The sequence below is a fragment of the Macrotis lagotis genome, chromosome 1 (genome assembly GCF_037893015.1).
Source record: "Macrotis lagotis isolate mMagLag1 chromosome 1, bilby.v1.9.chrom.fasta, whole genome shotgun sequence".
NCBI lineage: Eukaryota > Metazoa > Chordata > Mammalia > Peramelemorphia > Peramelidae > Macrotis > Macrotis lagotis.
In genome coordinates this window covers 12,744,427-12,771,214 of record NC_133658.1, presented here as the reverse complement: position 1 = coordinate 12,771,214, position 26,788 = coordinate 12,744,427, and positions in this window count along the sequence as shown.

The window sequence follows — 26,788 nt, the reverse complement described above, 5'->3', positions numbered from 1 at the left end:
CAGGTCTGAGAATCTCTGAGCCCAAGCCTCCATTGCACCAAGGCCTCCTCCCAAACAAATGCAAATTACTTCTGCCTCAGGCCCAGGTGTGTGAGCAGAAGAACCAGCCCAGCTGAGGAATGCCCTCAGGCCAGGGTAAAGCCCACCATTGATTGAAGGCAAAAGAATTCTATAGCTGCAATTCCCTCCCTCAAGCAAAGGGAGAAGGCCTCGCAACCAAGGTCACAGACACCCCAGAGAGGGCAACCAGCACCTCCTACTGGCCAGCCAGAGGAACTGCACTCAGTAAAGCCTTTACAGATCCCAAGCCCAGGTGAACCAGCCCCCCCCAACTCAAGGTCTTAGCATAATGAAGGGTCAGCGGAAAGGTGGATCCATAGAACAATTCCTGGAAGGGAAAGACCCCAACCCAGAGAGACCTGGAACCTCTGAGGAGAATACAATCTGGTCTCCAGCACTTAAAGACTTCCTTGAAGAAATAAAGAAGGAGTTTAAAAATCAACTGGAAAATTTGGGGGAGACAGTTAATACCTTGCAACAAGAAAACAAAACCTTAGAAAGTAGAATTGGACAATTACAAAATGAGAACAATTCTCTCAGATCCTCAAATGAGCAAATGCAAAAAGAAATTAATTCTCTCAAAACCTCATTTGGTCAAATGGAAAGCTCTTTCAAAAGTGGAATTGATCAATTGGAAAAGGTTAATGAAGAAAACTCCTCCCCCCCAAAAAAATAATGGAGTCTACAAAAACTAATGCCTCCACGAGACAGCAAGAGTCAGTTAAATAAAATCAAAAAATAGAAAAAAATAGAGCAAATGTGAAATACCTCATCAACAAAACCACTGACCTTGAGAATAGATCGAGGAGGGGCAACCGGAAAATTATAGGACTTCCTGAAAACATTGAAGAAAAAAAAAAGCCTGGACTTAATATTACAGGATCTAGTGATGGAAAACTGCCCTGACATCATCGAATCGGAGGGCAAAGTAGTTATTGAAAGAGTACATCAATCCCCACCAGAAAAAGATCCTAAAAGGAAAACACCAACGAATGTTGTGGCCAAACTCCAGAACTGTCAGATAAAAGAGAAAATCCTGCAAGCAGCCAGAAAGAAACAATTTAAATATCAAGGAGCCACAGTAAGGATCACACAGGACCTGGCTGCATCAACTTTAAGGGATCGAAGGGCCTGGAATGAGATATTTCAAAGAGCACGGGAGCTTGGAATGCAGCCAAGAATCTACTTTCCTGCAAAGCTGAGCCTTCTCTTCCAGGGAAAAAGATGGACATTTAATGAAATGGAAGAATTCCAAAAATTTCTGATGAAAAGACCAGAGCTTAACAGAAAATTTGGATATCAAACAGGAGGTTCAAGAGACACATGAAAAGGTAAAAAAAAGGGGGGGAAGGAAAAAAAATGAAATCCAGCAAGTTGAAACGGGCTATATCCCAGCGTGGGGGCGGGGGGGGGGGGGGTAGACTTTCATAAATCCTGAGAATTGTAACTCTAACAGAGAGAATATACCTAGCCAGAAATGATGGACATCCATGACCTATCCATGACACTGATATCTAATGGGATGTAACTGGCTTTAACTCCACTAGGGAGAAAGACTCTAACAACTCTCAGGAATTTTTACTTTATTCAACAGAATATACTGAACTAGAAGGGACAGACACTCAGAATTTTCTATGACTTAGACAGAATGATCTAAAAAAAATATACTACCTCCCTAAAAAGGGGGACAGGAAAGAGACGGGAGGAGGGAGGGGATTGAATGGGACAAATCTCATTACACTAAGAGGTACAAAAAACCTATGGTAATAGAGGGGAAGAAGGGAGCACAGGATAAACACCTGAATCTTCTTCTCATCAGACTTGGCTTAAAGTCAACCTACACATACTCAGTTAACTTATAAAACATCTAACCTTTCAAGAATTAAAAGGGGAAAAGGGGAGGGGGGACAGATAAAGGGAAGGGGAGTGGAGGAAATAAGGGGAAATAACAAAAGGAAGGGAAGGGAACAGGGAAAGGGGAAAGAAAGGGGAGGGTGTGATATAGGAGGGCAAACACAATGAAGGGGGTGCTATTCAAAAACAAAATACTGGGGAATATGGATAAAAGGGGGGAAAAGGGGGAAAAATACAAACAGAGGGAAGATAGCACAGAGGGCAATAAAGAAATAGTAATCATCACCCTGAAAGTGAATGGGATGAACTCTCCCTTAAAACGTAAGCAAATAGCAGAGTGGATTAAAAACCAGAATCCTAAAATATGCTGCTTACAAGAAACTCATTTGAAGCAGAGAGATACATATAGAGTAAAGGTAAAAGGTTGGAGCAAAATATATTTTGCTTCAGCTGAAGCAAAATAAGCAGGGGTAGCAATCCTTATTTCAGACAAAGCAGCAGCAAAAATAGATAGCATTAAATGAGATAAGGAGGAAACTTTATCCTCCTAAAAGGTACCATAGACAATAAAGTCATTTGAATATTGAATATATTTGCACCCAGTGGGACAGCACCCAAATTCTTAGAGGAGAAGCTGAAAGAATTACAGAAAGACATAGACAGCAAAACTCTACTAGTAGCAGACCTCAGCCTCCCGCTATAAGATCTAGATAAATCAAATCATAAAACAAACAAGAAAGAAATTAGGGAGGTAAATAGATTGTTAGAAAAATTAGATATGGTAGACTTATGGAGGAAACTGAATGGGGAGAGAAAGGAATATACCTTTTTCTCTGCAGTACATGGAACCTATACAAAAATTGACCATGTACTAGGACATAAAAACCTAATGATCAACTGCAGAGAGGCAGAAATAGTAAATACATCTTTCTTAGATCACAATGCAATAAAAGTTATATGCAATACTGGGCCAAGTTGATATAGACCCAGAGCAAATTGGAAACTGAATAACCTAATCTTAAAAAATGAGTGGACCAAAAAACAAATTATAGAAAGAATTAACCATTTTATCCTAGATAATGATAATAATGAAACAACATACCAAAACCTATGGGATTCATTCAAAGCAACTCTCAGGTGATATATTATAGCTCTAAATGCTTATATAAATAAATTGGAGAAAGAGGAAATCAATGAACTAAACATGCAACTAAAAAAATTAGAGAAAGAACAAATTAAAAATCCCCAATCAAATACCAAATTAGAAATTTTAAAAATCAAAGTTGAAATTAAAAAAATTGAAAGCAAAAAAACTATTGAATTAATAAATAAAACCAAAAGTTGGTATTATGAAAAAACCAATAAAATTGATAAATGTCTGGTCAATTTGATTAAAAAGAAGAAAACCAAATCACTAGTATTATAAATGAAAAAGGTGAACTCACCACCAATGAGGAGGAAATTAAAGTAATAATTCGAAATTATTTTGCCCAACTTTATGCCAATAAATTTGATAATCTAAGTGAAATGGATGAATATTTACAAAAATATAAGTTGCCCAGGTTAAATGAAGAAGAGATTAAATACCTGAACAACCCTATCTCAGAAAAAGAAATTCAACATGCCATTAATGAACTCCCTAAAAACAAATCTACAGGGCCTGATGTATTCACAAGTGAATTCTACCAGACATTTAAGGAACAATTGGTTCCAATCCTATATAAACTCTGTGGAAAAATAGGGAAAGATGGAACTCTGCCTAACTCTTGCTATGAAACCAATATGGTACTGTTACCTAAACCAGGAAGAGTTACAACAGAGAAAGAAAATTATAGACCTATTTCCCTGATGATTATAGATGCAAAAATCCTAAATAAAATCTTAGCAAAACGACTACAACAAGTCATCACCAGGATAATACATTATGATCAAGTAGGATTTATTCCAGGAATGCAGGGTTGGTTCAATATCAGGAAAACAGTTAGTATACTCAATTATATCAATAACAAACCTATCAGAAACCATATGATCATATCAATAGATGCTGAAAAAGCTTTTGACAAAATACAGCATCCATTTCTATTAAAAACACTAGAGAGTGTAGGAATAAATGGACTGTTCCTTAAAATAATTAGCAGTATCTGAAACCATCAACAAGCATTATACTCAATGGGGAGAGGCTAGAGGCATTCCCAATAAGATCAGGGGGCAAACAAGGGTGCCCATTATCACCACTACTATTCAATATTGTATTAGAAATGTTAGCATCAGCAATTAGAGAAGAAAAAGAAATTGAAGTAATTAGAATTGGGAAGGAAGAGACAAAACTCTCACTCTTTGCAGATGACATGATGGTCTACTTAGAGAATACCAAGAAATCATCTAAAAAACTGCTGGAAACAATTAGCAATTTTAGCAAAGTTTCAGGTTATAAAATAAACCCCCATAAATCCTCGACTTTCCTATATATGACTAGCAAGAAACTGCAAGAAGAGCTAGAAAGAGAAATCCCATTCAAAGTAACCTCAGACAGTGTAAAATACTTGGGAGTCTATTTGCCAAGACAGACTCAGAATCTTTTTGAAAACAATTATAAGACACTTCTCACAATCAAAATTCCAAAAAATTACTTTAATGAGTTAGAAAAAATTGTAAGTAAATTCATATGGAGAAATAAAAAGTCAAGAATTGCCAGGAGCTTAATGAAAAAAAATGCAAATGAAGGTGGCTTAGCATTACCTGATCTAAAATTGTATTATAAAGCATCAATCATCAAAATTGTTTGGTATTGGTTAAGAAATAGAGTGGTGGACCAGTGGAATAGACTAGGTGTAAAAGCAGGAGAGGATTAGAGTAATCTGCTGTTTGATAAACCCTAAGAGTCAGGACACCTGGATAAAAACTCCCTCTTTGATAAAAACTGCTGGGATAATTGGAAGTTAGTATGGAAGAAACTTAAATTAGACCAACACCTCACACCCTTTACCAAGTAAGATCCAAATGGTTACAGGACTTAGACATAAAAAACAATACTATAAGCAAATTAGAAGATCAAGGTCTAGTCTACCTGTCAGATCTATGGAAAGGGGAACAGTTTATGACTAAGGAAGAGTTGGAGAACATCATTAAAAACCAATTAGATGATTTTGATTACATTAAATTAAAAAGTTTTTGCACAGATAAAACCAATGTAATCAAGATCAAAAGAAAAATAGTAAATTGGGAAACAATCTTTACAACTAATGATTCTGACAAAGGACTCATTTCTAAAATATACAGAGAACTGAGTCATATTTTTAAAACAAAAAGCCATTCCCCAAAGGATATGGAAAGGCAATTTACAGATGAGGAGATCAAAGCAATCCATAGTCATATGAAAAAAATGCTCCAAATCATTAATTATAAGAGAAATGCAAATTAAAGCTACTCTGAGGTACCACCTCACACCTCTCAGATTGGCCAGTATGACCAGGAAGCGTAATGATCATTGTTGGAAGGGATGTGGGAAATCTGGGACACTATTGCACTGTTGGTGGAGCTGTGAACTCATCCAACCTCTCTGGAGAGCTATTTGGAACTATGCCCAAAGGCCAACAAAAATGTGCATACCCTTTGACCCAGCAATACCACTACTGGGTCTATACCGTGAAGAGATGAGGAAAAAGGGTAAAAACATTACTTGCACAAAAATATTTATAGCAGCCCTGTTTGTGGTGGCAAAGAATTGGAAATCCAGTAAATGTCCTTCAATTGGGGAATGGTTTAGCAAACTGTGGTATATGTATGTCATGGAACACTATTGTTCTATTAGAAACTAGGAGAGACAGGATTTCAGGGAAACCTGGAGGGATTTGCATGAACTGATGCTGAGTGAGATGAGCAGAACCAGAAAAACACTGTACAACCTAACAGCAACATGGGAATGATGTTCAACCTTGAAGGACTTGCTTATTCCATCAGCGCAACAATTGGGAACAATTTTTGGCTGTCTGCAAAGGAGAGTGCCATCTGTATCCAGATAAGGAGCTGTGGAGTTTGAACAAAGTGCAAGGACTATTCCCTTTAATTCGGGGGAGAAAAAAAACCTAGATGTCTTATTGTTTCATCTCGTTACCTCTGAGAATTCTGTTCTCTTTAAGGATATGATTTCTCTCTCATCACACCCAATTTGGATCAAGGTACAACATGGAAACAAAGTAAAGACTGATGGAGTGCTTTCTGTGGGGTGGGGGTGGGGGGGAGGGAAGCAAGATTGGTGGAAAATTGTAAAACTCAAATAATATCTTTAATAAAAAAATTTTTAAAAAAAGCAATGAGTTCCATGTTGGGATCAGTTTTTTTCATGGAGCTTGTTTTTAAAGAAAAGGTTAATTAATTTCTTGTTTTAAATTTGGGCTCTTCAACTTACTAACCGAAAAACCTTTAGCAAATTGCTTCAAATCTCCAAACTTTTTTTTTATCTATGAGAAAAGGAGGTTGGTCTTTCTCTGATTCTATTTTTGTGAACAATATGATTCCTGTCAATTCAAAATTAATGATACTATGATATAATTTTGAAATCAGTAAATATCTGGATATCTCAATATCAGCTAGGAGGAGTGACACAGAACTGATTGAATAGAATAAACAGCATATTAGATTTGGAGTTCGAGGCATCTTATTTCAATTCTAATTTTATTTTTCTTAGGTTGCTCAGTCATCTTCAGCTCTGTCTCCCTACATGAAGTTTTCTTGGCAAATATACCAGTTGTTTCCCATTTTCTTCTGCAGGGATTAAGTGACTTGCCTAAGGTTATACATCTAGTGAGGTGGGACTTGAACTCATGTCTTCCTGACTTCAAGCCCAGAACCATTTCCACTGAGATCCCTGGTTGCCTCCAGTAAGAATTTATATTGTGCTGGAAGGAACCATAGACATTAGACCAATGTCAGTAATAAACACATCAAACAAATGCATTAATACTCAAGTTCATAATAAAAATATTATCTCAGTTATAAGAAAACAGACAATAGTACAATAGTGACAAGAGAGTTTGATTCCACTATCTCTCATTTGTTCTCTGTGTAAACTTAGACAGTGAATTATCTCATCTAAGATTTTTTTTTAAGGTTTTTGCAAGGCAATGGGGTTAAGTGGCTTGCCCAAGGCCACACAGCTAGGTAATTATTAAGTGTCTGAGACTGGATTTGAACCCAGGTACTCCTGACTCCAGGGCTGGTGCTTTATCCACTACACCATCATCCAAGACTTCTTGATCCTAACAAAATAGGAGATCTACAATGCTGGAGGAGATGTGGGAAAATGGGGACACTAATGCATCGTTGGTGAAGTTAAGGACTGATCCAACATTTCTGAAGAACAATTTGGAATTATGCTCAAAGGGCAAATAAATGTGCATACCCTTTGATCCAGCAATACCACTACTGAGTCAGATTCCTAAAGAGATCATGGGTAAAAATCCCACATGTACAAAAATATTCATAGTAGCTTTTTGTAGTGGCAAAGAATTGAAAATTGAGAAGATGCCCATCCATTGGGGAACAAATTGTGATGTTTGTGTGTGTGTGTGTGTGTGTGTGTGTGTGTGTGTGTGATAGAACTCTATTTTTCTATAAGAAATCAGGGGGGATGGGATTTCAGAAAAGCCTGGAAAGCCTTAATGTGAATCAAGTGAAATAAGGAATACCAGAAGAACATTATACATATTAACAACAACATGGGCTAATGGTCAACCATGATGGACTTGTTCATTTCAGCAAAAATAATTTTAGAAGACTTGTTATAAAAAATGTCATTCATTTTCAGAGAAGGAACTGGAAAGCTTAAATGAAAACCAAAGCTTATTATCTTCAGTTTGTAAAAGTTGCCTTTTGTATTCTGACTTTTTTTCCCTCTAATGTTTTTTCTTCTTTCACTTGGATCTGATTCTTCTCTCATACATTCAATATAGATTTATGTTTAGCAGGTTACTAATGTAGAGTCAATATCAGATTGCTTTCTGTCAGCAGGAGAGGGGAGCAAAGGGAGGGAAGAAAAAAATGGTAAAATTCTGAACCTTGTTAAAGAAAGACTGGTAAAATCTACCATTGCATGTAGTTGGAAAAACAAATAAATTTAATATTTAAATTTTAAAAAAAGAAAGAAAATAGTCAATCTAGTCCTTATCCTATCCTTAACACTAGTATCCTGATTCTAATTTTTACCAAAAAGTGAGTGACCTTAGGTAGCAGTTGAGTGGCTCAATGAATAGGGTGCTGAGCCTGTAGTCTAAGAGATCTAACTTCAAATCCAGTCTGGCTTATTAGCTATGTGCTCCTGGGCAAGTCACTCAACTTCTGTCTGCATATATCCAGTGGGGAAGGAAATAATGAATCACATCCTTGCCAAGGAAACTCCAGGGACAATATGGTTCAAGGTCATGGAGAGTCACATGTAAAAGGATTACTATTAACAACAATCTGGGTCCTCTCACTTGTCCCTTAGATTCCTTTGTCTATGACAGAAGATGATTGAAATAGGTTGACCACTAAGATTCTTTCCCTTTCAATACCTTGATCCCTGGGGCTGCTAGGTGGTGTGGTAGAGAGAGCACAGGCCCTGGAGTTAGGAGGACCTGGGTTCAAATTCAGTCTCAGACACTTAATAATTACCTAACTGTGTGGCCTTGGGCAAGCCACTTAACAGCTTTGCCTAGAAAAAAAAATCAATACCCTGATCCCTTAGAACTGATTCAGAGGTAAATTGTTTGCTCAATTCCCTAGGGCTAGGGAATGGTGAAGCCAAAATTCCTTGACTGATGTGTAATTCCTCTGTTCACATCTCTGCCTCCCATCACTGTTATCATAAGCACTAAAATATAAATTCTCTAACTCAAAAGTTTCCTTAATTTAAATATCAGGCAGGAAAAAAAAAGTTTTGTTGAAGTAAATGGGTGGACAGAGAGGATTAAAGTCTTGCTGGGAGAGAAGACTTAGCAAAGATAAAGGGCAAGAATGCATTTAGTGTCTGACAGAGGTGGAGGAGGCTGAGAAGATTATGTAAATCTCCTTGAATCAGAATCAAAGCATCTTCCTAAATTTAAGCAATTAACACAGAAGTAATGAGGTTTTCAGATGTAAATAAGAAAACTGGTTTGACTTATTCCTCCTTGAGGTGACTGGTGGAAAGTTTTCTCAAGAAAACAAAGACAGGGCTCATAGAGCCATAGAATTAGCACGATTTTTGTATTGTGGAAGACTATCTGGTCCCCCAGCTTCATTTCAAAGAAAAGAACAGAGATTTACAACTGGATGAGGATGTTAGATATCATCTATTTCCATTGATCCATTTTACACAATAGTTGACAAAAGACCTGGGGAAAATAAGTGATATGTTCAATAATTGAACCCCTATCATCTTCCTTGAAATCTGGCATTCTTTCTCACCAGTCACTCTGCCTTCCAATTTCCCTGAGCTAAGGAGGGCCAGCCTAACTTTACCTTTTATTCTTCCATTCTTTTCTATTGTTTAATTATCTCTTCTCAAATGGCAATGCAAGTATGGTACATATGAAAGAGCACTGGGTTTTAAATTAGGAGACCTCACTTCTGGTTTCCCGGGCTATTAGTTAGTTATAAGCAGAGATATAATAGCAAAATGTTTATCTAGTGACTGAAAAAATATAGGGATAAACCTTTCAAGAGTGATTATTATTATCATCTCCATTACTACCTTAAGTATAGACAATCAACAAAATAATAATTCAAGCTGTTATTAGTAGCTTCTGGCCAAGTCCAAGGTGTAGTTAGTCACTCTGAAAATTTAATAATCTACTCTTAAGGCAGAACTACATGCTTCGTTCAGGACATGTTTGGTGATGATTCTTTGACAGTTTCTTCCTATACAATTCACTTCATTCCAATTATGTTCTAAGTGCTCATTATGTGCACGGTGTTATGATAAGAGATATGATTGATTTTTTTGATTCCTTCCAAAGATTGACTGACACATGCTCACACCTGCTAATCGAGCAAATTTCATAGATATTGCAATAAATTCACATCCCAGGTTCTTAGTAATATCCTGTTTAGGTTTTAAATTTTTTATGACATTAAGAAGATACCTGTGGACAAGATTTTCCCATTCATCAAGCATTCATACACTATCTGCTATGTGTAGGCATTATCTCATGAATAATGGAGATATTAAAGGAAAATGAATTGGTGTATATTTTCTGCTCTTCAAGTACAATTCACTCGGGCTCATTTTCTTTTGTGTTCATACATTTATTTGATGACATCCTCCTTTCCCATTCTCCATCAGAATTCTACTCAGTCCAGACCATAGTGAATTTGCACGGATGCTTGACTTTCTAATAGTCTGAGCAGAAAAATACAAGAGTAACAAAATGTCCACTGGCAAGAAGCTTATATTCTTTAGGGTGGTCTGGGGCTTGATATAGGAAAATCGATTATACTGACTATTATTTGGTAGAGATCTTAAAGAAGAACCAATAAGCTCAAAACTTGCCTCTGACATCTTTGGACTTGGGACAAATCACAATCTCCCTCAGTTCACTCCCTTGTCTCATGGGGAAGATGGGGAAATATCTACGATTGTCCTTATTTGATTATTTATGGATAAGAAGGGACAAAACTTCAAACAGAAAATCATCCGAAGCTTCTTCTGGTGGGAGTTGACCTATGAGTTGAGCTTTATACGGAGCTAGGGAATTCTAAGAGGTAGAAGAGAAAAGAAAATATATTTATAGACATGGGATGGGGGAGGGGGAAACACAGATTTTATAAAAGTTGAGAGATGAGAAATGAAGTACTGATTTTAGGGAACATGAAACAGGTCAGTTGGTCTGGGGATTCTTCTAGTCCCTTCAATGATGAAAGCTTCCCTCTCTAGTTACCTACATTCTACTTCATATGTGTCTGATATGAACCTTTTCATTTACAAGTTATCTCCTCCATTTGAATGTTGGCTCCTTCAACTCCTTTTTTAAAATGTGTTTTGTCTTTCTATCCCCATTATTGAACTGATGAACTACTATAAGCACTTTGAGAAATAACATTTTTATTGACTAATTACTAATAAGTTTGCATCTTCAGGGTAGGGACTATACAGGCCTGTAGGATGTATGCCCAGGAAGGGATAGCCAGTGAGTCCATATTTGGACCTTTGTGATCTTTTAGATCTTTGTTTATAAGGACCAGGCTGTGCAGAACCTTTAGCAAGTATCTAGGTTTTTCCACCTGAAATAGTCAAGTTGTTTTTGAAGCTAGCACCTTTGGGAAGCAGTCACTCATTATGTTATGCAAAAAGATAGCTAGATAGGTTGACAGACAAAAAAGACAGATATAGAGACAGACAAACAGATGATAGTAAAATGGATAGATAGCCAGAAAAATACATGATAGATAGGCAAGCAATCCTTGTCCTTCCATCTCAAAAAAGACCATGGCGGGGGCGGCTAGGTGGCACAGTGGATAAAGCACCAGCTCAGGAGTACCTGTGTTCAAATCCGGCCTCAGACACTTAATCATTACCTTAGCTGTGTGGCCTTGGGCAAGCCACTTAACCCCATTTGCCCTGCAAAAACCTAAAAAAAAAAAAAAAAGACCATGACATCAGGGAGATGATGCCATAACAAGAACACAAATTGGGTTTGAGTGAGGGGGGGACTGGGTTGCCACCAGTCTCACTTTCTCCTCTGATGCCATTTGAATCCAGTGACCAGATAAAGATGAGAATAACTGGAGGTGGCTCTGAATACAAGGCAATCAGGATTAAGTGTCTTATCCAATGTCAAAACAGCCTATAAGTGTCAAAGACTGCATTTGAACTCTAGTCCTCCTGACTCCAAGACCAGTGCTATAACCAATGCATCACCTAGCTGTTCTTAGACAGACAGACAAAGAGACAAACAAGATAGCAGAGATAGAAAATATTTTAGATGCAGAGCATTTGCTAAATGTTATTATGAGTCAAATACTACACTAAACACTGGAGATAAAGGTACAAGAAAAGAAGAGAGGAGGAGCTAGAAAAAAGGGGGAAAAAGATAAGAATATTCACCCAGATGTCTTTCCTAAAATTGCATGTCCTCTTTCCCTCCATAAAGTGGACAAAAATTAGGAGAACAATGCTTCAATTCAGAATTTTTTTATAGTTTGTTAAAATATCAGATTAGAAATAATCCAGAAAATATTTTTAAACATTAAATAAAAACGTCACCTTTGTGCATGTTGAGTCTTGGCTGCTACCAAATAGATGAAATATGTTCCTACTATAGCCATTTGTACAGAGGTATGCATTTTTCATTGAGTATTGCAATATGGAACCTCCTGTATCTTACTAATCTTGTTAGAGGATTCAGTGATTTCTAAATTTTTCTCCAGGTGTGATGTACAATACAGAGGAAATAGTCAATGCTTATCTCATCATGAAAGTTTTGTGTCCCATTTGATATGGATCTTACAATTATCACTGTCCCAAAATCTCCTGAGTCATTGATTTCCTACTTCTTTGTCAAGTCTCTGTCTTTTTAAAACTAAGAACTTAAAGGGTGCAACCTATTTGGAGGTAAAAAGGCATGGGCTTATGGGAGCTCTCCCCAAACCATACCAAATACCTTTAGATAATGACTCTAACCAAATTCTAGTGTGGCAGAACCCACAAAAAGATGGGGTGAAACAATTTTCCAGCCCAAGAAAAACTGAAGCTTTGACTTTGCTCTCTTCTTCCTTATCCCCATAATAATTGTTTATGGTCAGATTTGTTTTCCCTACTGTTTGTGAATTTGTATTGCCTTCTAGACAGACTTGGAGTTTGAATTATGATGTACAGGGAATGACCATACTGGTGAAATTGTTGGAAAGAAATTAGGGACTTATTATAAAGATATGTAGGGGCATGTAGAAATCATGTCACTTTTGACTGGTGAATACTGGTACATTAGGTTCAACTCAGGAAACTTGGACAATACCTTCTGCTGGGCATTAGTAATCCATGAAAGTAAAATAAGGAAATGTCTCTTACTCTTTGAATGCTATCAAAGAGGTTAATGTAGCCTCCTTTCACTTGGAAAGATAGCAAAACTGCTGTCCTTGGAAACTCAAGACATGTTTTTTAAATCAAATAAGCCATACTTGTTTTTTCCTTAGTGCATTTTTTTAAAGGAGAATGCAGAACCTAGGGAAAGCTGATATCTAGAATCAGTAAAGACAAATTCAAACATAAATGAAGACTACACAGTATTGGAAATAGGAAAGTACATCATCTAGAATGGTCCTCTCTGTTTTGCTAGATCAGGACACAGCTTGTACCTTTCTAGCTAATTTGGAGACTAATAATTAAGCTACTTCTTCCTTCTAAACTTTTTTTGTTTGTTTTCTTGGTTTTTTTTTTAGGTTTTTGCAAGGCAAATGGGGTTAAGTGGCTTGCCCAAGGTCACACAGCTAGATAATTATTAAGTGTCTGAGACCCGATTTGAACCCAGGTACTCCTGACTCCAGGACAGGTGCTTTATCCACTGAGCCACCTAGCCACCCCATCTTCTAAATTTGATGGTAAAATGTTTTATCTTTCACATCTACAGAACCTGAGACTGGAATCTGGGGTTCATCATTCAATGGTGCTTTCTTAAAACATTCTGCAAGCTCCGTGTCTTTGTGTCATGAGCATTTAAACACAAAAATGAGAGTGCATCATGTAACCATGTTCTATGACTTTCCTTAGATGTTCTCAAATTTGAAGAAAGAAAGAAAATTTCCATTTATTCTTTAAGAAATTGTTTTTTACATCTTGAATGTATATTTTTCAATGCAGAATTATGGCATACATATATGTGTGTGTGTGTGAGAGGAAAAGAACTCACATAAGTCTAGATCAATGAACTCAGAAAATATTCATCATTTTACAGATGAGAAGATTGTTAACTAGGGATGTCAGATTATTTTTCCAGGGTCAAATCAATAATAAATATTGGGATTTGAATTGGAATTTGAATGCAAATTGTCTGATTCTTTAGCTAGTGTTCCTTTCATTGTGCCATTGACTAAAGTCAATTAATCAGGTAGAATGGGAACCTTGCAACACAAACTCAAGTCTTTGAAGGTTTAAAAGTGATTTCTCAACTATAAAGAGATGTAATTAAGACATTTTTGTTACTAACACTGTCAAGAAATACATTTAAGTGCCCACTGTGTGCCATTCTCTCTTGGAGATCCTGGAGAGGCAAAGACAAAAATAAAATAGCTCTTTTCCTCAAGGAACTTCCAAAGCAATTACAGGAAAACAAACAGGAAAGAGCGTAGTTTTCTGGGTTGGATAATGCTTTGAGCTGGAGAAATTACCTCTGGCAATCCAATGGTAACTTCTTTTTTTTATTTTTTTTTTAGTCTTTGCAAGGCAATGGGGTTAAGTGACTTGCCCAAGGCCACACAGTTGGACAATTATTAAGTGTCTGAGGCCAAATTTGAACTCAGATACTACTGACTCCTTGGCTGGTGCTCTATCCACTGTGCCACTTAGCTGCCCCAATGGTAACTTCTTATTTTAAGTTATTCTTAGTAATTAGGAACTGAGAGGCAGTGTGGTATATTGGCATCAACAGCAACAGCTAGCTCTTACGTAACACCCATCTCATTTGACTTTTCTAGCAATCTTGGGAGAAAGGTGCTTATATCCACTGTCTATACTAGCTGCCCCAACTTACCTTAGAATCTTTGATAAATATCCCCTAACAAATTATAAGTTGTAAACCAATTTCCAATACACATTGATGAAGGAAATTTCCCCTAAGCAAAACAAAACAACAAAAAACAAAACAAATTTAGAGCCCTCTCCCTAAAACTAATTCAGTGAATTATACACAAAGTTCTGTGAGACCTTGGATTTTATCTCGCTCAGCATCCTTATCTTACAGAGTGGGGAAACTGAGATCCATGCTGGATAATGCATTGCCTTAAGATGAGAAATGGAGGAATCTTCCAGAAGTGGAATTTTAACCAAGATTCTCTGTCTACAGAGCCACTAACTTACCATCATACTATGTTTTCTCTTTGTTAGTTGCTGAGTTTTCCTGCTTCTAACTGGAAAATGTTGTTTTAGACTTCTAAATTTGGCCTTTGGGAAATAACATCTTTTATCCTCCCCTAGTTACAGCTCTGTTGTTACTGACATTTTAACTTCCTTTTCTTCTACCTTACTGATATTGCTACATGGTCTAACCATTTCCTGACTAATGGGAGGTCAATAAAGTTTAAATGTATATTTTAAATACACCATTAGTTCAGGCAAAACTTCTACCTCATTTTCTTTTTAAAAGAGCTATGTACTGATGTTACTTTATCATTATATGCTTTTAGAAGAAACTTTCCTAATGTAGCTGTCAAAATGGCATGTATTTCATTATTTAATTTCTGAAATACAGATACTGATCTATATTTTGATGTCCATATATTGGCATATATATATATATATATAGGCATAAACATGTATGTAAATAACTTTATAAGTAGAAAACATCATTTTAATTCAATCATAGGAATGTCCTAAGTACCACTAGGGCTTATAAAATAGCTGAGAGCAGTCTAGGATATATGATTTTTCCCCTTATTATATATGTCTCCAGACTCTTTCAGCTAGGCCGAGATCTTCACCTTTTCAGCCAGTTTGAAGTAATTAACAGAAACATAAACAAGCAATGTTGGACATGATCCAGGAGAACAGGGAAGCAAATCCTTAAAGAGTTTTTCTCACTAGCCTTTTTCCAGATTTATTATTAGTTTCCTAGACTTTCTCCAGAAATGGCAAATCAATTAAACTCAACTTAACAGATGTTTATTAAGCATCTACTATGTATAAAGTCCCTTAGTGTTGGGAGTACAGAGATGAAAAATGGCTTGCTTCTGGTGTTCTCTGAGCTTTGAATTTAGTGAGGGCAGGAAAAAGTGTGAAGGATTAAATAAATATAATAGGACTTAGAAAGAGACAAACTCATAGAAGGAACATATTTTCCTTCCTCTAGGTAAAGATATGGCAGTAAATGGGTATAAAAGATTATATAAGCTGTCAAATGTGGTCACAAAGTGAGTCCATTTTATTTAACTTTTTTCTTTTGTTGAAATGAAGAATACTCCAAGGGAATTGGAATTGAATGAGATGTGAAAAAAATAATGAACAATAAATGATCTAAATTGGATAGAATTCATAATATTTGTAAGCAAAGAGAATAAAATGTTAGACTGGTACCATTTTATAGAGTACTTAAAAACAGTGGGGCTGTGTTTCTCATGTTCTATGAGACAGAGGGATAATTGCTTGTTTTCGAGAAAAGGGTTAAGTTTTATTATGGTAGAGAAGGTAGAACACTGTACATCATATCAGAAAACCCAGATTCAAATCTCAACTCCAAAACATGCATGTTTGCCCTTACCTGAGTAATTTAATGTTTTTCAATCCTGTCAAATAATGAGGGAAATATATTATCTATCTCACAGAACTGTTATGAAGAAAATATTTGCAAACTCTAACTTAGATTTATGTGATAGAATTATTATCATTAAAAGTAATTGTCTTTTTGATTTCTCAGACATTTAAGATTAATGGAAAGTACATTTATGAGAAGGGACTATATGCCTCACAAGATCTGGTCAAAAAACAAAGCTTTAAAAAAAAGGATTTTAAAGAAATTAATTTATGTAAGATTGTGCATTTCTGTCAAAAGACCAAATAATTCATTGGATGTCATTCCTGTTGTTATTCAGTGCAAGAAAGAGGGATAAGAAAGATTATTTTTTTCCAAAATTGAATGTTTGATTGGAAATACACACACACACACACACACACACACACACACACACACACACACACACACACAAACAGAGAAGAGGGGAAGAATATGAAAAGAGGAGAGACGAAGGGAGCAAAGGAAATAAATGGAAAGGAAAAGAGATGAGGAAAGGTGAAAATTGGGGAAGAAATGAGACATAAAGGCATGAATTTTAACCAGAAGCAAATATATTCTCTTCTCTATTTTGAAGGGAGGAAATGTGTTTACTTACAACTTGTTTCTTCCACTGGAAGAACTCTGTGAGTTTGTGTTTGTGTGTGTGTGTGTGTGTTTGTGTGTGTGTGTGTGTGTGTGTGTGTGTGTGTGTCTGTGTGTCTGCGTGTCTGTGTCTGTGTGTGTATGGGGGGGTTGAACATCTAATTCTAGAGGCAAGACTGTCAGAGATGAAACTCTGTATTACTGAGTCAGATGTAAATGTTATAAAGTTCATATAACTGAAAACTAAGCTGGAATCCCATCCTGCTTCAGGCTACCATAAAATCACTGGCCACTAATTCCATTGTGTGCTCTCCCCATTTTCCTATTTTTGTTCCAATTAATTCTTGATACATAAAATTATTTTGATAATGTTGACTTGGTAATTTAATCATTTGAAGAGACTCTGGAGGTCACAGAAATATGAATATAAATCCACCTGGTCCTGAACATCAAACTGGTTGAAAATGAAAGTCAAAAATAGCCTTTCCTTAAGAATTCACTAACTCTGCCAAGATGGTTTTGAATGACCTCTCCTTAGGGTTTCACTGACTCTTCCAAGATGACTTTGAGTTCTTTCTAAATCAATTCAAAGTTATAAGCCAAAGAAATAAATAAGATCAATATGAAAGGGTTTTATAAGGAAACCAGAATTCTTCCTAGAAAATGTATATATGTATATTTTAATGAACTCAACCAAGGACAATAGTGAGGATAGGTAAGTACCTATGAGATACATTTTCTGTGTTGTGACCACCTCATAGCATGAATCTCAGAGGAGATTCTTTCATTCAATCATAAGACCTCAATTTCCACATTACTGATGCCAATTTTTTTTTATTTCTTGACTCATTGTTTACTTTAGATACATACTACATATTTTCGAAGGATTTCTCTTATGGTAGACCTAAGAAAATAATATATGAAAGCATACAGGAACCCTGGGTTTACTGGGAGTTGTTGGAAAGAGTATTGACACGGATAATAAAAATGGAGAGCCCCAAACCTAAAGTCAGAAAGACCTGAGTTCAGACATGTACTAGTCTTGTGAAACAAAACAAATTACTTGTCTAAGCTTCCTTATCTATACAATTAAAAGAATATACCTCTCTTCCAGGTGGCATTGAAGATAAAAGGAGAATTTGTTTGTAAAGCACCAGATAGATGTTAGCTATCATTAAAACATTTTGGAGAATTCTTCATTTAAGTTGGAAGACTGGGGAATCATAATGATAAGGTTCAGTATAATTGCTTTCATCCTTTGGAAAGAGATGATGAACTTACAATTTTGATTGTAAAGGCAAAATTGTTTGTTTATTCTAAAAATATACAAGAAATTGTCAAGAAACTATATTAACCTCAGGACTTAAATCTAATAAAAATACTTTGAAATTCTTTGACTTTTGGTTTTGCATATGGCTTTACATGAAGTTTAGGGTAAACAATAGAAAAAATTTGTTTGTCCTATGCTATATATCTGATACAGATGCAAGAAGCAAAACAGAGTGTTAATTTACATAACAGACATAGAGACCATGTATAGATTCAATATTGTTTTCATAAAATAGATATCATCTAATCATCACATACAAAAACCAAGCAAAAAAAAAAAATAACCACAAAGCCCAAAGTATTCACTAATCACTTTTTAACCATGCTTGAATTCCATTGTCTGTTTGTGGTTTATTGATATGACTTAAAAAAAAATAAACCTCTCCAAAGGTCATCTCCAAACTTTAAAGAAAGATGCACAGTCACAGTTTCCATCTGAAATTATAAATGTATTTTTTAAATTTTAAATCTAGGTTAATTCATGTTTAGTGGAGCCAGCATTGGATTTCATTTCATTATTTGTCCTAGTGTCAAAAAAAATGCTTCAATTTGAACATATTCCTTGTTGGCTATTTAAATGAATGAGGCAAAATAAAAATAATAAATGAGACTGGATAGCATAGTTTTCAAAATAAAGTATTCTGAAAACTGTCACATACTTCGAGTTGATAGTAGACAGCAAAAATGATGACATACAATGACTTTGTTATTAAGTATTAATAATTTAGAGATATTATCAACAAAAATGTTTTCTGTCTTGGTAGATCTAATATTCCCAATGGTTGCCATTCTACTTCTTTCTTTTCAGTCATGGCTAAACTCTTTGAAGAATTCATGTACAAATTGTATCTCTATTTTCCTGCCATATAAGTATTCAAATTTTCAAATAGCCTCTTATAGAGTATGTCACAGAAATGCAAAAAAAACCAAAAAATAAAATAAAAATAATAGTCCTTTGCTCCATGGGGCCAGTCTGGTAAAACAGAAATTTTTAACTTCCTGGAACAATCAATTTAATGGTCTTCCCATAGCTTCTTATGGCGCTGCTATTTTCGTCAGTACAGAACTGGCTTATACCTTTGTACGCAGAAAAAATGAAAATAAAAAAAGAAAGAAGCAAAGAAAGAAGCAAAAGGAAAGTGAGGGAAAATAAGGAAGGAAAAAGGAAGAAAGGGAAGAGTCAAAAGAATGGAATAAAATATAGAATAAAAATCGCATCTAAAATTCCATAATTTCCTTATGAATATACACATGTTCTGTCATATCTTAGAGACCAAAATGCCTCTACTTTTCTTTCACTTATGAAATGTTAAATAGTAAAGTATTTACATGAATCTCTCATGTTGCCATCTTGAATACAACTGGAAAATAACCAAATAGTTAAATAGCAAATAGTTAAAAAGTGATTAGTGAATACTTTGGGCTTTGTGGTTATTTTTTTTTGCTTGGTTTGTGTATGTGATGGATAGATGATATCTATTTTATGAAAACAATATTGAATCTATACATGGCCTCTATGTCTCTTATGTAAATTAACACTGTTTTTCTTCTTGAATTTATATCAGATATATAGTGTAGGACAAACACCCTACAAAGAATGGAGAAAAAGGAAGGTGGGGAGGGAGGAAGAATGTTTGCTTTTGCAGGTTCAATTTCACATATTTATAGATTAATGAAAGGAAAGAGTTATTTCTGTCTTGTCTGGCTGGTTATAGTATTGTTGCATTGTTAAAGCTGTCATTTAAAAGCTGTCTACAGAGGTACATAATAAAGACTTTTTTTTTTTAATGCTGGGTCACTGGGAGGTAAATTCTTATTCTTGTCCATGTCTGCTATCAGTAATAATAAATATAAAAAATCACATCTAAAACTCTTAAATTGCCATATGAATATACACATGTCCTGTCATATCTTCTAATTTTCTCTCACTTATGAAATGTTAAATAGTAAAATATTTACATGAACCTCTCATGTGGCCATCTTGAATACCACAGGAAAATAGTCAAAACTTTTCTTAATTGTCATGGACAAAAGTAAGACAGGGAAAACTCAATTAACATAAATAAAGGCCTCTGCCAAAAGAATACAAATTCACATTTATATGGTGCTATATTTAGATAATCCTGTAAGAAAAGTCATAGCTGTCCTCCTGCAGACACCAGGGCATATAACTTCATTAGAATTGTAGTCATTTATTCTATAGGGAAGTTGCTAAAATGCCTTCACCTTCCATCTGAATTCTTCTTCTTGAAATTAATAAATCCTACCCATCATATTCTCCCAAGATAAATGAAGAGATATAGAATCCATGAGTACCCCACAGGTAGCTACCTCAATTACCTTACACCTTAAGTTCCATTATCATTCATTATGCCCTCAAATTCTGCCACTACCCTATCGAAGATCTTATTGACCTTCATACCACGCTTACTGGATCTCCCTTGCCAGGATCAACAAACTTCTTTTATATTAGCAGTCATTCATGGAAGTTCTGTTGGTCTGCTATGGCTCCATCCCTCAACACCTTCCATCCCCTTGCTATTCCTAAAGTTCACCCACTCAGATTCACAGCATAATCCAGATTCTGGTAGCAGTTGTCAATCAGTCCTCAGAATAGTTTATTTCCTTACTCACGGACTTCATAACTAGTCATATAAACTCCTGCTTTGGCATGAAGAATATAAATCATTAAAAATTAGTCTTCAAGGGGTGGCTAGGTGGCACAGTGGATAAAGTACCAGCCCTGGAATCAGGAGTACCTGGCTTCAAATCCAGTCTCAGACACTTAATAATGACCTAGCTATGTGGCTTTGGGCAAGCCACTTAAACCCATTGCCTAGCAAAAAAAAGCTAAAAAACAATTAGTCTTCATTCAAACACCCTACAATCCAAAACCTTCTGAGAACTCTCATGAGCAACTTTCCCACATCACCTTAGAAAATAAAGGTGTGATGCCTTTGATCTTATTTTGCATAACACTTGTAGTTCAGTGTGTCAATCATGCCCAATTATTTACAACTCCAGAGACATAATTCTATCCTTCACTATGTCCTGAATTCTTTCCAAGGTCAAATCCATTGCTTCCATTTCATCCTTTGTCATACCTCTTTTCCCTTGACTTCAGTCCTTTTCAACTTTAAGGTCTCTTCCAATGAAATGAGTCCAAATTCCTCATTATATGACCAAAGTATTTAAGCTTCAATTTAAACTTCCAGTGAATAGTCTAAGTTAATTTATTTTAACTTTGATTTGATCTGTTTGCTTATCCAGGAGACTCCCATAGGTCTTCTCCAGTATCAAAATTCAAAAGCATCAATTCTGGGGTACCTTCATATCCAGTTCTCACAATCATATATTGCTACTGGAGAAATCATAGTTTTGACTATATGAAGTTCTGTCAGTAAAGTGTTATCTTTAAAGATACTTGTCCAGATTTGCAATAGATTCCTTCCAAAGAACATGCATCCTTAAATTCAAGGCTGCAATTTCTATATGCAGGGATCTTTGAGTCCAAGAATATAAACTTTGACACTGCATCCCTTGTTTTTCTCTCTATTTGCCAGGAAATGATGGTTCCAGTTGCCAAAATCTTAGTCCTTTTGATGGAAAACTTCAAGTCAGCTTTTACACTCTCATATTTCACCTTCATCAAGAGTTTTCTTAATTTTTCTTCACTTTCTGCCATCAGAGTAGTTCTTCTAATAACCATAAATCTGACTTCTGATTCATCCTACCTGTCATTTCTTATCTTGGACTTTGGATATGAGTTAAATAAATAAGGCAAAAACATTTAATTTTACTGTACCTCTTTTTCTATCATAAATTAATAGACTTTATTTTTGTTCCTTGATCCAAATACAGATTCCTCAAAAAGATAAATAGGATGATTTTATATGCTCATCTCTTTGAGGACTTGTCACATTTTATTGGGATCCACATAGTCAGAGGCTTTGGTATAGTCATTGAAGCAGAATTATGTATTGTATTTTTTTTTCCTGGAAATCCATAATCTGGTAAATATTGGCAATTTGGTCTCTATTTTCTCTGCCTTTCCAAATACCAACTTGCCCTTCTGGCAATTCTTTGTTCACATATTCCAAATTGTCTGACATACTGTGTTTCTCATTTTAACAGTATCATCTTTTTAGAATGTAAATAGCTCAGTTGAGGCTCCTCCCCCTCCACTACCTTATTTTTACCAGTGCTTCCTAAGGCCCACCTGATTTTGTCCTTCAAGAGGTCAGGTTTAGATTCATAATCATAGCATCATCATTATTGATTATGCTAAGATTTTGTTCTATAGCTCTTCTGTGTAATCTTGCCAGCTTCTTAATCTCTTCTTTTGTTAAGTCACTACTCTGTCTTTTATCAGGCCCATTTTTGCATGAAAAATTCCTTTGATTTCTCTAATTATCTTGACTAGATATCATATCTTTCCCATAATAGGGTTTTTTCCACTTTATTTCAATGTTTATTTTTGAAAATCCTTTCTTTGCCCATCTCAGAAATTCTGGGTTCAGTTGAAAATAGTTTTCCTTTTCTCCTTTGCCTTTCACTTTTCTTCTTTCTTCAGTTCTTTGTAAAGCCCATCAAACAGCCATTATGCTTTTTTGGAACTTTTTCTTTGGAAAGTTTTTTGAGTTTTTCCCCTCCTGAACAGTATTGCAAATGTCTGTCCGTAGTGTTCAGGTACTCTGGTTACTAGTTCTAATCCCTTAAATCTGTCCAATATCTTCACTTCATATGTAGAAGTGATGTCATTTATATCATCCCTATATGGTCCAATGGCTTTCTCTACTGATTCAATTTTGAATTTTGTATCAAGAAGCTGGACAAAAATCAGTCTAGGTCTTGCTTGAACTGACAATGTAAGGCTTCTCTATCTTTGGCTAAAAGATATATAATCAGTATTATTTTTGTATTGACCATCAGGTAATTTTCATGCTTAGAGTAATAGAACAGTTAAATACATTTTCAATTGTTGAAAAGGATGTTTACTATGACTAGTGAGGATTTTTTTAACAAAACTCTTATTACTGCTTCATTTTGTACTCATGAAAAACTTGCCTGTTATTCCAATTATCTTTTGATTTCCCAACTTAGAATTTTAATCCCTTATGATGAATATAATGGGTTCAATGAAAAAGTGAGTTATTCTATAAATGGATACCCAAGATAGATAGGTCATAATAGAGAGTTCTGACAAAAGAAAATCCACTGGAGAAGGAAATGGCAAGCCACTCCAGTATCTGTGCCAAGAAAACTCCATGAAGAGTCTTCATTCACTGATGCTAAAGGGGTCAACGTTGATCAACCTTAAATTAGATATACAACATCTTCTAGAAATAATTGCCCCCTCCCAAAAATAAATGAAAGATGCAACATTCATCTTATTAGATAGGAATGCCAAAGTTGCCTAATATAAAAATGCTCAAACTTTATGCTAAGGAAATCTAAAATGCCTTTGTCTAATCATAATTACATATCAGATGATCGCAATTTTCTGCAAGTTCATAACTTAAGTCTCTATTTTCATCTTGAGCAATCATCCCTCTCTCTGTCACACTTTTTCCCCAATCATAACCCCTGTTCTAGTTTAATTTTATCCTTTTTTTCTTCCAAGTCTATTTATTTACCTTTTATTTTTGGTTATTTTGATAGGCAATGGGGTTAAGTGACTTGCCCAAGGTCACACAGCTAGGTAAGTGTCTGAGGCCGGATTTGAACTCAGTTTCTCCTGACTCCAGGGCACCACCTAGTTGTTCCTTTTTCCAATCCTAAATCAATAGTTAATAAATATTAATGATTAACTACTAATAATTAATAAATGTATAATTAATAATTAACAAATAGTAATGGGTATTAACTAATAAATGATAATATTAATAGTTAATAAATATTAAAAAATACTTTGAGGTCTTGAATTCAAATATTCCAAGAATGAAATCCTGCTTTACTATCATTACTCTTTCCTATGTTCCTACTAATTTTCTCTTGAGCTGAACTGGAGAAAACCATGCTTACTAAATACACCAAAAAATTTAGATTATACAATATTAGCTGGTATTCACTGAAGCAGTTCAATCTTTTTACTCCTTCTTAGTGAATCCTCTATCTCATTCATGATATTTGCTGTTCAAAATTCTTTTCTTCTCAAACCAATCCAATAATACTTACCTCCACCCTCAAAGTCAAGGACCTTAATTCAGAGATCACTGTGGGAGGGGGAACAGTTCATTTCCTTTGAATTCCTTCTTCTTCTCTCCTCTACATCTCAAAAGTTCCTAATATGATATTCCGTTTTCTGTTCTTTCTTCCAGTTTCTGATGCTCCAATCTCTTTTTTAACAGATTGTCCCCATTCTCATACAAACTGTCTCTAAAACTTTTAATCTCTCCCTAAATATTAGTTATTTCATTGAGAGCTATAAAAATACCCAGTTTGAAACATTCTGCTGCTGTTGGTTGTCCTTCCTTCTCAAAGAAGATCATGACATTAGGGAGGTGTTTCCATGACATGCATGTTAATTGGATTGGGGGGTGGGTGTGTGTGTGTAAAATCACCAGTCTCACTTTCTCCTCTAGAGTCATCTGGGTCCAGTGTCCTGATACAGAACAGGGTGACTGGAGATGATCCTGGATGTGAGGCAGTCAGGGTTTAGTGATTTGTCCAAAGTCACATAGTTAGTAAGTGTTTAAGGCCAGATTTGAACTCAGGTCCTTCTTACCTCCTTACCTGCATCACCTAGCTGACTATGTTATCTAACATCTAGCCCCTACTCCCATTAACCAATGATCCTTATGAACTCTGAGTTTGGGTACAAATACCTCTAACTGGCATATAAGACTTTTAGCAACCAGACCTCAATCCACCTCCATAATGTTTCCCCACATTGTGCTCCTTTAATGTTCTGTGAGTCAGCCAAATTCAATCCCTTGCTACTCCTTACATGCAATGTTCTGTCTCCTTTCTTCATGCCTTTACATGGTTGTCTTTGATTCTTGGAAAGATTTACCTTCTCCACTTGCTCATTCCATCAGGGCAACAATCGGGAACAATTTTGGGCTGTCCGCAAGGGAGAGTGCCATCTGTATCTAGATAAGGAGCTGTGGAGTTTGAACAAAGTTCAAGGACTATTCCCTTTAATTTAGAAAAACACAGATATGTTATTGTCTGATCTTGTTACCTCTTAGAATTCTTGTCTCTTCTCTAAGGATATGATTTCTCTCTCATCACACCCAATTCGGATCAAGGTCCAACATGGAAACAAAGTAAAGACTGACAGATTGCTTTCTGTGGGGGTGGGGGGGGAGGGAAGCAAGATTGGGGGGGAAATTGTAAAACTCAAATAATATCTTTAATAAAAATTAATTAAAAAAAAGATTTACCTTCTCAACCTGCCTATGCAAATACTGGGTTCTTTCCATATTTGAACACAGTAAGCACATTTTCCCTGACTCTTCACTCCTCCAAGTGTAAATTTCCCAGTTCTAGAGTAATCCTCACAAAACAGGATCTTGTAGCATTTAACTAGCTGGCAAATGCCTTTCCTAAAGGAACAGGCAAAGTTGGATGATCAATTTGGATCCCTATTAACCTAACTCCTGGCTGAACTCACTTCTTGTCATTTTAATTTCTGATAAAACATCAGTTGGTTATAAGTTGTATGCATAGAAACCATCCTCTCTGGGTCTATAGTCTACATTGCAATGTAGCTGCTTGAAACTTGAAAATTGCTATCAATTAACTCTCTTCAAAAAAGGGACTGACCTTCATGGGATGGTATCATGTTGGCGGGCTACAAAGAGAAGATGGAAGAATTCTTCTCAGGTTATATTCTGAATGTATTCTTTTACAAACCCAATAAAAACTCTTCCAGCTTTGTTCTAAAGCCACTTCCAGCTCCCTTCCATTTTACTTCTCAACATTTCTCAATCTTCAAAACTTTTAGCAAGAATTTGCCTCAAGGGGCAGCTAGGTGGTGCAGCAGAGTCAGAAAGAGCCCACATCAAATCTGGCCTTAATCATCTCCCCTCCATCTGTCTGTGGACAAGTCACAACTGTTTGTCTAAGTCTCTCCACTTTCAAAATGGGGATAATAGCACCTAGCTCCCAGAGTTGTTGCAAAACTAAATGAATAGATAGGGAAAGAACTTAGTATCTGCCACATAACTGTAGAAATGCTTATTCCCTTCCTCTGTTTCCCAAATTTCCCTTCCCTAGCCCCCAATACTACAAGTTCAGCATAATAGAAAAGATAAAATCAATGTCATCGTTCTTGGCATATTCTTTCACCTATTTGAAGACATTTAATATTCCATCCCTACCTCTTCTCTGCCTCTATCACAAACCAATTTTTGATCCAGGGTAAGATCCAGAGCAAGACCCCCTGGGCTATTCTCCAATGTGCTTGGTTTTATCTGAGTTGTTGATATGCATTGGAGAATGGAGTTGCAAAAAGAACCAAATAAAATGACTATGAGGGACATCTTAAGAGATTTTTT